The sequence below is a fragment of the Vanellus vanellus genome (assembly GCF_965231255.1).
Source record: "Vanellus vanellus genome assembly, chromosome: 1".
Lineage (NCBI taxonomy): Eukaryota > Metazoa > Chordata > Aves > Charadriiformes > Charadriidae > Vanellus > Vanellus vanellus.
Window position 1 is genome coordinate 167,972,300 of NC_138905.1, and position 15,368 is coordinate 167,987,667.

Below are 15,368 nucleotides of genomic sequence, written 5' to 3' on the forward strand. Positions count from 1 at the left end.
CTGCCAGTCTTGTGCTGATGCTACAGAAACCCTAAAGCATCAAAAGTAACTGCCAATATTTAAACAGCTGGAGTCCATTGACTAAAAATAGATCTTACACAATGAACTCAGAAGTAAACAAGAATATATAAACACTTACATTAGGACTCTTACTTCATTTATTGCTTTTTCCCAAATATTATTCTCTTCTGGGATTTATTTAATCATAGAATCAGCATGGTTAGAGTTGGAAGGAACCTTAAAGCTCATCTTGTCCCAACTCCCTGGCCATGGGCAGGGACACCTTCCACTAGACTAGTCCAACTTTAAAGGTAACTAGAAGTTATTATGTGAAGATATGTATTAAGGTATACAATATTTGCCAACCTGAATCCCAAGTAAAACTTAATATCATAGGCATTCAAGAAATAAGAGAAGTGTTTGTAAATCACTATATTATGCTTTGTCATAACTGAAACCTATCAATCTTTTTTCCCTATTAATAGCTTACTTGCATTAAAGATCTTTTGAATATAACGATATTTAACTGTTTTTGACAAAGATAAGTGACAGATATTTGGGATTTTTTTTTTTTTTCCTGCAGAACTGAAGGACAAAGAAACCAACTCATTTTCAATTTAAAGCATGGACCTTTATGTCTCAGACTCCATGATTCTGAAAACCAACAAGCAGCACATGCTGATCTGAACATTCAAAGAAAGCTCTATAAATAAGATTTACTGTGTAGGTGCAGTTGACTAATTATCAGATTCATTGTGATTCCATCCTTCTGTAAAATGTTGAATTCATTACGCTTACCTACACATTGTGCTCAGGACCTCCTAACCGGTAAAGCTGTCATCAGGCCATATAGGTTATTATTGGATCTTATACGCCTCTTTCTTGATTGGAGGAAACTGGAAGAAACATCTTGGTTTTAAAAGAGACTTTTCTTAACTTCAGTGACCATAAATATTCTAGGGTTATTTTCCTTCAGGTCTAGCATCTTCATAACTTTCAATTTAAATCTCCCATCAAAAAATTAGGACAAAACACACATATAAAAAAGCACAAAGCTTATGTTTTTACAAAAACATAACATTAAAATAAAGCACTGAACATTATGCCTTTTGGGTTATATTTGAATATGAGTGTTTCTTGTTCAGATATTTTTGAGAGTCTTTGCCCTTAGATCAAGTATCTCAAATCATAGAATGAATCAACCGAATGTAAGCCCTTGTTATTACAGTTTTTGGAAATCATGGACATAGAAAACAATTCTAAGTATTAAGGTTAAGTGTATGTACAGATAAGGGGAACAGAAAGTGTACAAAGAGTGAATTTACTCAGCCCATGTTGTGGTTTAGGCCTTAAGAAATTATTTCCCACACTCAAAGGAGAAGATTTATTCCGTGTACTTGGGATTAACTTTTAGAGTGTTTCATCCCTCTCCTCAAGACAAACAACATTTTGCCTTTGGGCTTCCAATTTCAGCACAAAGACATTTTTGTCAACAGGCTGTTCAGAAAGACATAATATTACTTCTTAAACAGAAGGTCAGAGGTGACATCTGGCCTATTTGTTCATGCTTAAAAAAGAACAAACAAAACCAAGGAAAACCATATTTAAGTATAAAGCAGATTACCAAGGAAAAACATATTTGACTATAAAATAGATTTTCTTATGCTGAAAATACTTTTTTTGGGGAAAATAAATTGCTTGTGTGGTTTGGCAGTGGGAAAGGTAAAGCACAGAAAAAAAACCAACTGTGCTATACGTAAATTCCCCAGCAGTGTTCTGTAGACAAGGAAAAATTGCAAGAGACAAGAAGATGTCATTCTGACTTCCTTCTTCCATCCAAAATGTCCTGTCTCATAGGGGACATATACTGAAATGCTCCTTATTGGGTAGCTATCTTAACCACAATTTTGTCACATTTCAGGGGGAAAAAATAAGCATGCTATTACTTGTGCATATACTTAAAGATCTATTAAAATCTTTCTTTCATCTAAAATCTATCATGGCCCTGTTATAATCATCATTCTTCTGTACAGCTACAGAATTTGAACAGTTTTCAGCCACCACATCAATCATCTTAGTCAATTTATGTTTTCTTCATGCCCTTGCTGGTATGAAACGGTAGGATAAGCTTCCAAACACTGATATTTTAGAGTGTTGTCAAATACTGAGCATCAAAGCAATGATCCTGCAGGCTTGCCTATTCTCGTCCAGGCATCTGGTACGTGTATAAGGAGAGAGATTGCCTGAAGCTATTTTCTGTCTCTTGTTAAAATATAGTGAATGGCTGAGAGGTCAGCCAATGAAATACTGCAGAGATGACCTCAAGGCAAATCTTCACTTGTGTGGTATTGTTTCCACAGAATAGAAGATTAGAATTAAACACCATCTGCTAAGGCAGAGCATATATATGATGCTATCAAAGCCTATGAGCAAAAATAGCTTAACATCATTGTACAGAATCCTGTGAATATCTTGCAGGCAGACTGATCCTGGAGGAAATGGGAGCCTCCTTTAAAAACAAGAAACAGTCTTGCTTGTTTTTTCAGTTCTGTAATGCCTTGAAGGTCTTAGCCAACACTGTTCATTCACTGGTCTGTTTTCCTTCTGTATCCAGCTTATCAAATTCCATCAAAGCGCCATAGATATCCATGCATAAGGTCTTTGGTTGTGTTCGTACTTGAGATTTAAATTCTTCATGCTATGTTGTCTGAATAAAAAAGTAGTTTTCTTCCAAACAAAAAATCACCTTATTCTTGCACTGTCTTTTTGGTGTCTTTGGTTTGTCCTTTCTAACAGATTTTGGATTTTCTGTAGTCTTTTTTTTCTTATTCTATCCACAGCTGCCTACTGTGGTATGCCTGGGGCCATAGATGCTAATAGGCAAGCGCCTTTTGATATCGAAGTTTGTATTGGCTGCTACTAAGACAATATCCTGGAACAATTATTTCATCCACAGACAGACCACTGTATTTTGTTTGTTTCTCAAACTATCTTTAGCAGTGTTTTTTGCTAAAACAAAATGTTTGACCCACTGAGCTGTGTTGGTGTCCCTCAAAGACCCATATTGGGACAAGTACTGTTTAATATCTTCATCAATGATGTAGACAGTGGGATTGACTAAGCCCTCAGCAAGTTTGCAGATGACACCAAGCTGAGTGGTGCAGCTGACATGCCTGAGGGACAGGTTGACATCCAGAAGGACCTGGACAGGCTCAGAAGTGGGTTATCTGAACCTATTTGTCTGAAATTAATGAGGTTCAAAAGGGCCAGGTGCAAGGTCCTGCACCTGGGTCGGGGCAAACCCTGGTCTCCATACAGTCTGGGGGATGGAGGCATTGAGAGCAGACCTGCCAAGAAGGACTTGAGGGTACTGGTGAATGAAAAGCTAGACATGAGCCAACAATGTGCGCTTGATGCCCAGAAGGCCAACCATGTCTTGGGCTGCATCAAAAGAAGCGTGGCCAGCAGGTCGAGGGAGGGGATTGTGCCCCTCTGCTCCGCTCTCATGAGACCCCACCTGGAGTCCAGCTCTGGAGTCCTCAGCACAGCAAAGACATGGAGCTGTTGGAGCGGGTCCAGAGGAGGGCCACAAAGAATATCAGAGATCTGGAGCATCTCTCCTATACTGACAGGCTGAGAGGGTTGGGGTTGTTCAGCCTGGAGAAGAGAAGGCTCTGGGGAGACCTTATTGCATCCTTGCAATACTTGAAGGGGGCTTATAAGAAAGACACAGAGACTGTTTACCAAGTCCTGCAGTGACAGGACAAGGGACACTGGTTTAAAACTGAAAGAGGGTAGATTTAGGCTGGGCAGGAGGAAGAAATTTTTTCAATGAGGGCAGTGAGACACTGGAACAAGTTGCCCAGAAAAGTTGTGGATGCCCCACCGTTGGAATTTTTGAAAGTCAAGTTGCATGGGGCTTTGAGCAACCTGATCTAGTGAAAGATGTCCCTGCCCATGGCAGGGGGGTTGGACTAGATAATCTTTAAAGGTTCATCCCAAGCCAAATCATTCTATGATTCTATGATTTGGCTTGTACTGATTTCAGTGTGAAGAAATCTCTGTAAATTCAAGCATGTCATTAATGGTGTGAGAATAGATATTTTAAAGTTTTTAAAAAGTTTGAAGAATCATCAAAGAGGCAGTGAAGCAGCATGTTGGGTTTATTTGCATTTACTAATTTCTGTTTGGTGAATGCCCTTTTTCAGTCATTTCAGATTTAGTCTACCCCTGATTTTAGGCTGAAACTTGTCCTGGTGGATAAGTGATTGCTGCTGCTTCTTTTGTCTCAACATTTCTTGAGCTCTGTCACTGCTGATTCTGATTTCTTTTCTCATAATTACTTGCATTTTAGCCAGAAGGATGAAAACATAATCTCCATAGAGGCTGCCAAAAGTGCCTTTTCATCAATTGAGATGGTGCCAACTAACAAAGCAATGAGGAATTATTTCCCCTCTAGGAAAGCAAGCTTATTATTCCTCTTCCTAGCTACATTCATCAGCAGAAATCCTAAGGTCACTTTTGTATCTATGTCCAGTCTGATGAAATACTTTTGTAGCCCCTGGCTTACAGAAAGGGGGTTTGTCTGGGGTTTTTCCTCCCCCTTGTGTTCCAGATCTTATGCAAGCCAGTTTAGCCTCTTTTTCGTTAAGACTAAGTTCAGTACAGACTCCTTAACCTAACTCTTATATCTGCTTGATAATGAAAACATTAGTCACAACATGCATGTGAGCAGAAATATTTAGTATAATTGCTAACATCACCCATCTATAAAGTATCTGAGATTCTTTTCCCCAACAGGCCCCAATGCTTGCCTCAAAGCTCAGCCATCTCTTGCATATCTCCCCCCGAATTATCTGTGTTACCTGACTATCCCTCACAGCACTATTTTTCAGCTTCCTGTCCTGTTACCTGTGATGTCCAGCCATTTCTAATGTCGCCTCCAACAGTTTCTCATGTTCTGTTAGCTAAAATTTACATCAGGTTCTAGTCATCTACTTGCGTACCATAACAAAAGTCATAGCTTCGTACTATATGATATTTATTTAGTAAAAAAACTCAAAACACACAAAACCCAAAATACAACAACAACAAAATCCTATAAAAAACAATTACTTCACAGTTTTATGCTTATGTGGTTAACCTTAAAAATACATCATATATTACCGCCACGGTTTAACCCCCACCATGCAGCCGCTCATTCACCCCCTTTTCCTCCCACAAAGCAGAAGAAGGAGAAATGGAAGGGAAAGGAAAAATAGTCATGAGCTGAGATAAAAACAGTTTAGTAGAAAAATATCAGAAAAGGAAAAATAACACTAATAAGAACAATAATAATAATAATAACACCAGACACTCACCACCTGGTGAACTGGCACCGGCCTGAGCCGTCATGGTGGATTCCGGCCCCCCAGCTAACCTCCATTTATATATCGAGCATGACAACTATGGTATGAAGTATTTCATTGTCCATTCCATTGTTCTGTCTATTCTTCTCTGACATCCTGGTTTGAGTTAAAACAGAACTGATTTTCTGTTCAGTAATTTTACTTTTTAGCTAAGCTTCTTATAACAAATTAAACTCTCTGAAAGTAACAGAATATTGTGGAGATGCTGTTTGTCCTCAGAATGATAAGGCCTGATTATTAGCAATTTATGCCAAGCAATGGAGAGCAGAGAGATTCTTGCTTATACTTCTTGCTATAACAACCAAGGTCAGCTCACTTTGTTATTTGCCCCATTGGAGGGTCAGAAGCGGAAAAGCATAGATGGGTCCCACCTGCAGGGAGAAGCGGACAGGACAGGTGACCCAAAACTGACCAACAGGGTAGTCCATCCCATCTGCCTCATGCTCAGTATAAAAGCTGAGGGATAAAAGGGTTATCCCTCTTTCTTCAATGACCGACGTCCGAGGAAGACTCTGTCTGTTTGTCTGCCTTTGATCACGATCCGTGCATTCCTGAATCCAGATCTGGAATCCAGTTCCTGTCCATCACTGAGTTCAGTCTGGGACTTTCCCAGTACCTATCGGTGACATGATTGTCATCCTGGGAGCTTGATACAGGTTTATATACATTGTAGATATTTAATTATTTTCTTTTTTATTATTATTTTATTAATTTATAAATATTTTCATTGAAGTAGTTTAGGTTTTTTTCTAAACTTGGAAGTCTCTTTTCTCTCTCTCCCTCCTCTTCTTGGAGAGAGAGTTGGGGTAGAGCATCTGTCCTTCATTTCAGTGGCCAGCTTGGCCCAAACCATGACAAATGGGAAGCTGAAAGTTGAATAGTGTAAACATCACCTAGCAACAACTAAAACCAATAAGTATTATTGACATTCCTTTCACACCAATCACTAGAAAGAGAAGTTAACTCTTTCCCAGCTGAAACCAAGACAGTTACATTAGAGAATAAGTGAAAATCACTGTTTAGAAGAGTGGGTACTTCACCTTTATTTCTATTTCCTATATGCAGATCTATAGCACCACATTTATTGAATAAGAGCACTTTGAGAATTTATCTATATTGTTTACTTTCTTTCTGAAAAGTTGCCTCTCTTATTATTAACAGTAGAGCAGAAAAAGTCCCCCACTTTCACTCCAGCCCCTGTAGCTACCGAAAAGAGGAATATTTATCACAAAGAAGGAGAAGGGAGAAGGGACATTTCTGACTTCATTCACTATATTTGCTTGTTTGGAAGTTAAATCCAAAATAGCAAAGGCTTTACTGCTTCTTTGAAAAATGAGCTCCCTAGAGGAAAGGAAATAAAAGATTAAATATAAAATAAGAATATTGTAAGATAAAAGAAATGTAAAATTACAAAGAGAAAATAGACAAAATCAGGCAAAAGCAAGAGAGGTAATAGAGGTAGGCATGGTGGAGAGAAAAGAAAAATGCTGAAAAGAATAAGCATAAAAGAACAAGGTTAAGACATGGGCAATAAGGAAACTGTGAAAGAGCAGAGTGTCCATTTCTTAATGTCAGTATATGAATTGCTCCAATGACAAACTGGATTGTCAGAAAAGTGCCCTGTTTCCAAATCTGGGTTTAGACATAAAGAAGATCTTCATAGAGTAGGAAGAGATTGTGATGGTGAGCTCTCTCCCTTCCCCAACCTGACTTTTATCTCCCATAACCCTGCCCAAGCAATAACCACCAGTGCTGTTTATAATGGACACATCTGGTCGTGATGGCTGCATCAGACTTAAGGTGGATTTGGGGTAGACAGATAACACAATAGCCAAGGGCTAACTTGGGCAACGCGCGCACCTAACCATAGTACTGACGCTGTGGTCAATATGCAAATATGACTATAAGTCAATCATCTTACCCCTATAAATAGTGAACAGCTCAAAAGCCCTTTGAGCTCTCTTGCACAGCAGCGGGCTGCACACCAGGATCTCCCCTTGGGTAGGGACACCTCTCAAGATTACTCCTCAAGGCTGAGCAATTCCTTGCTACAACAGATCCTCAGTAAGTGACTAATAGAGTGCTAAACTTTGAGGTTCTCTAAGATTATATCTTACATTGTTTGTGCACATAGAATCCTTTAGACATAAAACATTGATTAAGTCTGGGACTAGGACTGGATCCAGCCACACCTAGACTCCTCTCTGAGAAGGTGTTTAGAAAGCAAGGTGGTCCTTTCTGAACCCTGTGATCGATGGGAGGGTCTCCCTGACAGTTGTGTCTGACCCTGTCCTTTATGCACTAAATAACCAAGTGTGCCTTGCCATGGAATCTTGTTAAACCACTGTTGCATTTACTATAAAACTTTGTTAAATTCCTGTTTTATGTCAATAAATGTATATCTCTGCTTCTCTCTTGTGAGTGAACTGCAGTACTCCATCCCTGACAGATATCTAACAAAAAAAAAGGGGGGAAATTCAGAAGGGAATATAATGAGAAACTGAATGTCTGAACTAGTCTTAGATATTAAAAGTTAGATCAAATACATACATACATACATACATGCATACATATATATAATTAATGTTTAACAATAGAAGCAACTAGGAATAAGCACAAGTAATAGATTTACAGAAACTGAGGAAGTGAATGAAAAGTGAAAATACAAAAAAAAGATAAAGTAAACTTTAATTACTTAAAATTTTTTAATTCTTTTAAATATTTAGAAATATGTTAAAGTTAGCTGTTATAAACCTAGATTTTCTTGAAAAAAAACCTAACACTGTTTTGAACATCCACACCCATGTATAGTATTTTGAAATACAGCCTAGCAGAAAAATGTAATAACAAACTATTTTAACTAAACTGGAGAATCATTTTTAGAGCTGGTTAGGAAAAACTTTGTTCATAAAGCAATTTTATATTGGGCAAGCAACACCATCAAAATAAGACCTTTAAAGCACAGTTGGGTTTGGGGTTTTGGGGGTTGTTTTTTTTTTTTCTGAAATCTCATTAAAAAACTTGTGATTTTTTTTTTTACATTTGCTTTAACTAATAGAAAAGATGTTGTTTAAATTCTGTCCTTAAAATTATCTGAGGGTTTTTTATTGCATGACATAAAATCATTATTCATTTAATTTCAGATAAGCATGCACAAAATGAGGAAATGTTTGTATTTATTTCTATTCCCAAACTAGTGCAAAAAATATTCAAATTCCGATATTTAAAATTGTATAAAATTTGCTTACCAGACATCTCTACTGGGTGTCATCCTTCTTTCTCAAAGGAACTTTTTTCTTAGGATTTCCTATAAGGACTGAAACTAGACAGTGGCTATCGATTCGAGCTATCTTGTTCATGTGGTTGTGGCTGGATTTCTTTATGTATGGATGGTCAGGAAATGCTGGCATCCAATAAAGTTATGTAGACCAGCCTATTTGGCACAATTCTCCCATCTTGAACTGCTCTGAAAAAGTGTATATTACATTATAAGTACTCGGAATATACATCTAGAGTCTAAATAATAATATCCAACTTCAAGGATTTAAAAGTGATACCTCTACTTTAAGGTAGAAATGTTGGTTTCATTCCTTCAGTTCTTCCTAAAGACAGCTAATCCCATCCTGAGACACCCTGTTCAAATAGCGTAAGTCAGACACTTAACTTCTGAAGGCCTTCAGTTAGGTTATGTGAAATTCTATTAAAAATTTTCACTATGTTTTTGCCTAATCCTTGTTCCGTGAGGAATTCGGACATTTTGATTTCTTTTCAAAGTACCTTGAAACACTTTTGTTTTGAGAAGTTATTTCCCTCTTTTTGCCCACAGAAGAAAATGATGTACGAGATAAATATTTGACTAATGACAAAGAGCTTTTAAAGTGAAGTTAGCACAAGACCAAGGTTTGCATCCTCGCTTGAATCACAAAAGCCCATCTTCCTGCAGACTTCCAATATTTTGAAAATGTAGGTGGATCAAGATCTGCAGAAATGTTTATTATTCTGCTTCCTAAACTGGGGCTTGCCTTACTCATCACATGCTTTTATTCTTATTATTCAATTTAAAGCATTATCATGGTTTCAGCTGGGATAGAATTAACTTTCTTACTAGCAGTTGGTATAGTGCTATGTTTTGGATTTAGGATAAGAATAATGTTGATGATTCACTAATGTTTTTAGTTGTTGCTAAGCAGTCAAGGCTTTTTCTGCTCCTCATACTGCCCTGCAAGCAAGTAAACTGAGAGTGCACAATAAGTTGGGAGGGAGGCACAGCCGGGACAGCTGACGTCAACTGACCAAAAGAATATTCCATGCCATATGACGTCATGATCAGTACATAAAGCTGGGGGAAGAAGAAGGAAGGGGGAAACGCCATTCAGAGTTATGCTGTTTTGTCGTCCCAAGTAACCATTATGCGCGATGGAGCTCTGCTTTCCTGGAGATGGCTGAACACTTCTTGCCAATGGGAAGTAGTGAATAAGTTCCTTGTTTTGTTTTGCTTGTGTGCACAGCTTTTGCTTTAGTCATTAAACTGTCTATCTCAACCAAAAGTTGTCTCACTTTTCATCTTCTGATTCTCTCCCCCATCCCTCCGGCAGGCAGGGGGCGAAGTGAGCAAGTGGCTGTGTGGTCTTAGTTGCCCACTGCGGTTAAATGGGAACACACATGTAAGTGCAAATAAAGTCTGTTTAAAATACAAAATATTTCTTATACTTAAAGCACACAGGATTTCAATTCCATTTGGTGCAAAATTTCTAAAAGTCTCAAATTACAGCTCTGTTAAAAGACCTAAGGAAGACTATCCAAGTTCCTCACCACTTCTGCCTAATATGTGCCAGCAGTTCACAGGTGTTTACTGAGAGAGCAGGTGAAAATGAAATTGTGTGTGATTTCACTATGGCTTTCACTGAAAGGTTCTTGCCAAGTGCACCTGTACATATCTGCTAGAGTGGTGACGCACATTGCATAATTTTTGTCATATCTCATGCTTCCTGTGGTTATGTCTAGACAGAAAAAACCTATATTTGTTATTTTAAAGTCTGCCCTTTTATAAATAGAAACTTAAATATATTTGGCTGGTCAGTCACTTAGGTGGAGACAGTTTTACAGTTTGACAGCTACAAGCAGGATGTCAGCAACAAATACTTCCAGGGAAATCTATTGAAAATGCTACTCTCTCTTGCCAGACTATTGAGCAGAACTCCACAGGAGCCGTGGAAGGAGCTAGTTTCCTGCTATTAGCTAAAATTCTTGAACTACAGGGGCTAGAGCAATATCAAAAAAATAGGATTTTGCTATAGCTCAATCGGTCCATACAAGTTCTGCCCAGTATGCTCTGTTGGAGACAGGATAGGTTATATGGTATAGTGACCTGTCTAACAGACCCTATGATAATGGTTAAACTATGAATAGTGTGACCTGCTACATCTCAGTGATAACAGACACATTAATGACAAGCTGATACAGCGTTTAAGCTATCTAAAATGGTTAAAGAATACCTTTGCTGAGAAAACTATCATTGATTGCTAAAAAAGCTGATCTATATAGGGAAAGGAAACAAATGGCCATGGTTTTAACTTGAAGGTAGATGTTTTATGAAGTCTTTATTCACTTGCCTGAGTATTATGGGTTCTAAATTAAGCTATCTAGAAAGAACAGAAAAAGAATATGTAATCATAGGGGAGTTTGGTTTTATTTGTTTGTTTGCTTGTTTTTACAGCGGTAGATATATTTGCACATCTAGATCCGCTTATCTCTAAAATAATAGCAGTGAAAGACTTTGTTCTCAGATTTTATGGTTCACTGCCATATTTGGAGAAGGAATTAGATTTCTGTCATCTTAGTAGCCAAAGTAGAGGCCTGTTGCACTCAGGAAGCAGAACAGGCTGCAAACTAAGTAAAGCATAAATAGTGGTTTTTTTCGCCCTAAACCCAAAAATAAGCACACCAAAATGGAATGTCCAGCAGCAATGCACTGACATTTTGTAACATAGTTAAACCTAAGTATTTAAGTAACACACAACAGCAAAGAAGCAAAACAAAACTTGTGGCATAATTGCTCAATAGGAAAACTGGAAAACATGTGCAAGCAGTAAAATCTGCAAGATAAAAAAAAAAAAAAAGGAGGCAGAAGAAGAAGAAAAAATACCTGACAAATTCTGAACCATTCTTAGTCCCCAAAATAAGCTGAATCATGTCAGATCAGATCCATCCCTTTCTTTTGGGAAAGGACACAGAAGCATGAAAAAAGCAGTGATTAGAAGAATGAGAAGGAGGAGAGTTTGGTCATTTCAATTATGTTTTTTCTCATCAAAGAGCTGGCCAATTTGCATTTTGTGACTAAGAACACAGCAAGATCCGTAGCCATCAGTGGCAACTACACAACATCCATTCTGTGGCACTGTGTACTCTCAGCTGATGTAGAATATGATCATCAACGAATGACTGCTTCGCATAGATAGTGATAACAATTGGTAATGGGTGATGCCTATTGTCAATGTCAGTCCAACAGAGTAGATCTGAAGTTCGAAACTGGACGGAAATATCAGTCATCTAAACATTCCCATCATAGTGAATGCTAATTCCCTGACTGATATATATCCATATTCAGTTGCAACATGTGTCTTGATGTCTAAAAGATAAACATCAATATTTGAAATGACTGCCCTTACCTTCTTTTATATGCAATGGAGAAAAATAGGCATCCTTAGAGAGAAATTAGTCTGATTTATCTTAGTTACCTACCTAGCTGTACAGATAAACTGTCCTACAGAGTGCATATCTCACTCTACTGAATATCAAAGACAGACTAGAAAAAATATTTCTCCAATTTCTTTAAAATTACCACTATACCTTCCAACACAAGCAGCAAATACAGTACGTAAGAGAAGAGAATCTTTTGAGTTTCAGCTCACTTCTGACTGCTCTGGGGAAAGATCACCTTCCCCAGTGTCAATGGGTGATATTTAGGTTTTTTTAATTCTCTTAATTGTAAGGTCAGATAAAACAACTCATGTCCAGGACCCGGCAAAAATGTAGGACAGAATTTTTGCTTGGAGTGAATCCAGCTTTCTTTGCCTTCTGGCTTCTGGAACCTCACTACACCTGGCATTTGCTCTGCAAATGAACTGCCTCCCTGATGCCAGTGCTTTTGACCTAATAATTAGGCTTGAAACTAAATCATCTAGAATGCATCGCTAGAAGTCTTAGGACAAAAGTTGTGAACTGATGACTAAGATGTCGGCAACATGGGCAGTGGGGTTGAGTGCACCCTCAGCAAGTTTCCCAATGATACCAAGCTGTTTGGTGAGGTAGACACGCTGGAGAGGAGGGATGCCATCCAGAGGGACCTGGACAGGCCGGAGAGGTGGGCCCAAGCCAACCTCATGCAGTTCAACAAGGCCAAGTGCAAAGTCCTATATCTGGGTCAGGGCAATCCCAAGCACAAATACAGGCTGGGCAGGGAATGGCTGGAGAGCAGCCCTGAGGAGGAGGACCTGGGTGTGCTGATTGACGAGAAGCTCAACATGAGCCAGCAGTGTGCAATCGCAGCCCAGAAGGCCAAACGTATCCTGGGCCACATCAAAAGAAGTGTGGCCAGCAGGTCAAAGGAGGTGATTCTGCCCCTCTACTCCACTCTCGTGAGACCCCACCTGGAGTCCTGCATCCAGCTCTGGAGTCCCAACATAAGAAGGACATGGACCTGCTGGAGCGTGTCCAGAGGAGAGCCACGAGGATGATCCAAGGGCTGGAGCACCTCTCCTATGAGGAGAGGTTGAAAGAGTTGGGGCTGTCCAGCCTGGAGAAGAGAAGGCTCTGGGGAGACCTTATTATGGCCTTCCAGTACCTAAAGGGGGCCTACAGGAGAGCTGGGAAAGGACTTTTTACCAGGTCATGTAGCGATAGGATGAGGGGGAATGGCTCTAAACTGGAAGAGGGCAGGTTCAGATTGCACATTAGGAAGAAATTTTTCACTTTAAGGGTGGTAAGGCACTGGAACAGGTTGCCCAGAGAGGTTGTTGAGGCCACATCCCTAAAGGTGTTTAAGGTCAGTCAGGACATGGCCTGGGGCAACCTGGTCTAGTGAGAAGTGTCCCTGCCTATGGCAGGGGGGTTGGAACTTGATGATCTTCAAGGTCCTTTCCAACTTAAACCATTCTATGATTTTATGATTCTATAATTCTATGATTCTATGTACTGCTATGGGAGCAGGCAGGCAGCAAAGTGAAAACAAGCTGGGTGCATAAGAGGACTTTCAGGGAGTTGAGTGAAAGAGTGCTGTTCAAGGAATTTCAGAAAATAGCTTTTGGGAAGGTAATCTGAGGTAATCTGAGGGGAGACAAATTATGTCAATTATGAAGGAGACTAGCAGAAACTGGGAACATGAAGAAAAGGGGCTGAAAAGACAGATTTTGACATAGAAAAAAAACACAACAAAATCATCTTCCTGAAATATTGCTGTTTCTGAAATTTATTTTATCATATATTCTTATAGCTTGTCTTTCCTTTGAAATGCAAATGATCTTCTAAATTTCCAGAGTAATTTTTTTATTAGCTCTACTTGAAAAGTTTAAACAAAGTGTTGTAAGTTCAGTTACAGTATATGCTTTCATTACAACTTTTCTGAATGTTTTCTGCTTTGCATAGCTAACACAATGGATTAAAATGGGCTAGTACTAATGACTGCTTAATGAAATCATATGGCATCTGTCCAAGCACTCAATTAATCCAGCTAATATACTTAAGCAAAAAAAACCCCAAAGACCGTTTTAGAAAAAAAAAAAAAAGAAACTAAACCACAAAACAAAACAAAACTTTCCTATTTTCTGATACATCTGACACTGTCTGTGGCCTAGTCAAGTGTCCTTTAAGTGGACAGGCATTACATGCTTTATATTCTTTCCAGTGTGTGTTAATATCAACGCTGTCAAACAGTTTAAAAATGAAACATGTCATCTTAATGAAAACTAAAAGCTGCCACTTCTGATACAAATGCGTTGACAGAAAATACCCTGCAAACAGACAGTCTCTATTTAGCACGAAAGAGTGCATGGAATTTGCTGACTAATACATTTTATTTTGGTAGCTATTCATTTGACACAGAATACACTACAAAGCCCTTTGTTGAAAAAAGTTATAAAACTGTGACTGCTCTTTTTAGTAAACTGCTGTATCTAAATGCTTTTGCCTTCATACAGATGATAGTTTATTCTTCCTTTAAATGTGCTGAAATATCTAATTCAATGTAGCTAAATCAATGGCTTCAAATACTGCTTTCCAATCATAAATATTTTAAGTCTCAATAGCTGAAAAAATCAATTTAACAAATATGAATAACTTTAACGCAGCTTAGAGTAACCTACTTTTCTTTGGCTTTAATAACCAACCATCTCAGAGCTCTCATCTTCTTGGTAGAATTGGTTGAATGTAGGCTGGACTGGAAAGGCATAGAGAGGAAGGATGACAGTGTCTGAAACACCGGGGCACAAATGGTTTCAGATTATGTATTCCATTTATTTTCCACTTCAATGAGGGCAGGTATAAGTGCTGACCTTTCAGAGTTGTCAGTCAAAGAGTCCCACCAGGTGTGTCTACACTGCCAAATAATAAAAGGCCAAGAACAACTCAAAGGATTAAATGCTTGCTCATCCACACTTTTTAACTGTTAACTTTTTCCCTGGTTATGGTTTGAACACACAGAAATAAGAGCACCTCAAGGACAGAAGTGCACCACTGGGAGCAAGAGGAGAGCAGGGACTGAATAGAAAGAAAAGACATGGCTAGTCTTCACCAAAGCCTACGAAGAGTGAAGAGAAGCCGGCCTGTGAAAGCTAATCTACATGTCAGCTAATGAATTCTAATCTCTCGTTTGGCAGTATAGACATAGACTGTCAAACTAGGCAGATTTTCTAAAGAAGAAATATTCACAGGAGTATTGATGGCAGGACTGCAGCCTTATAGTAC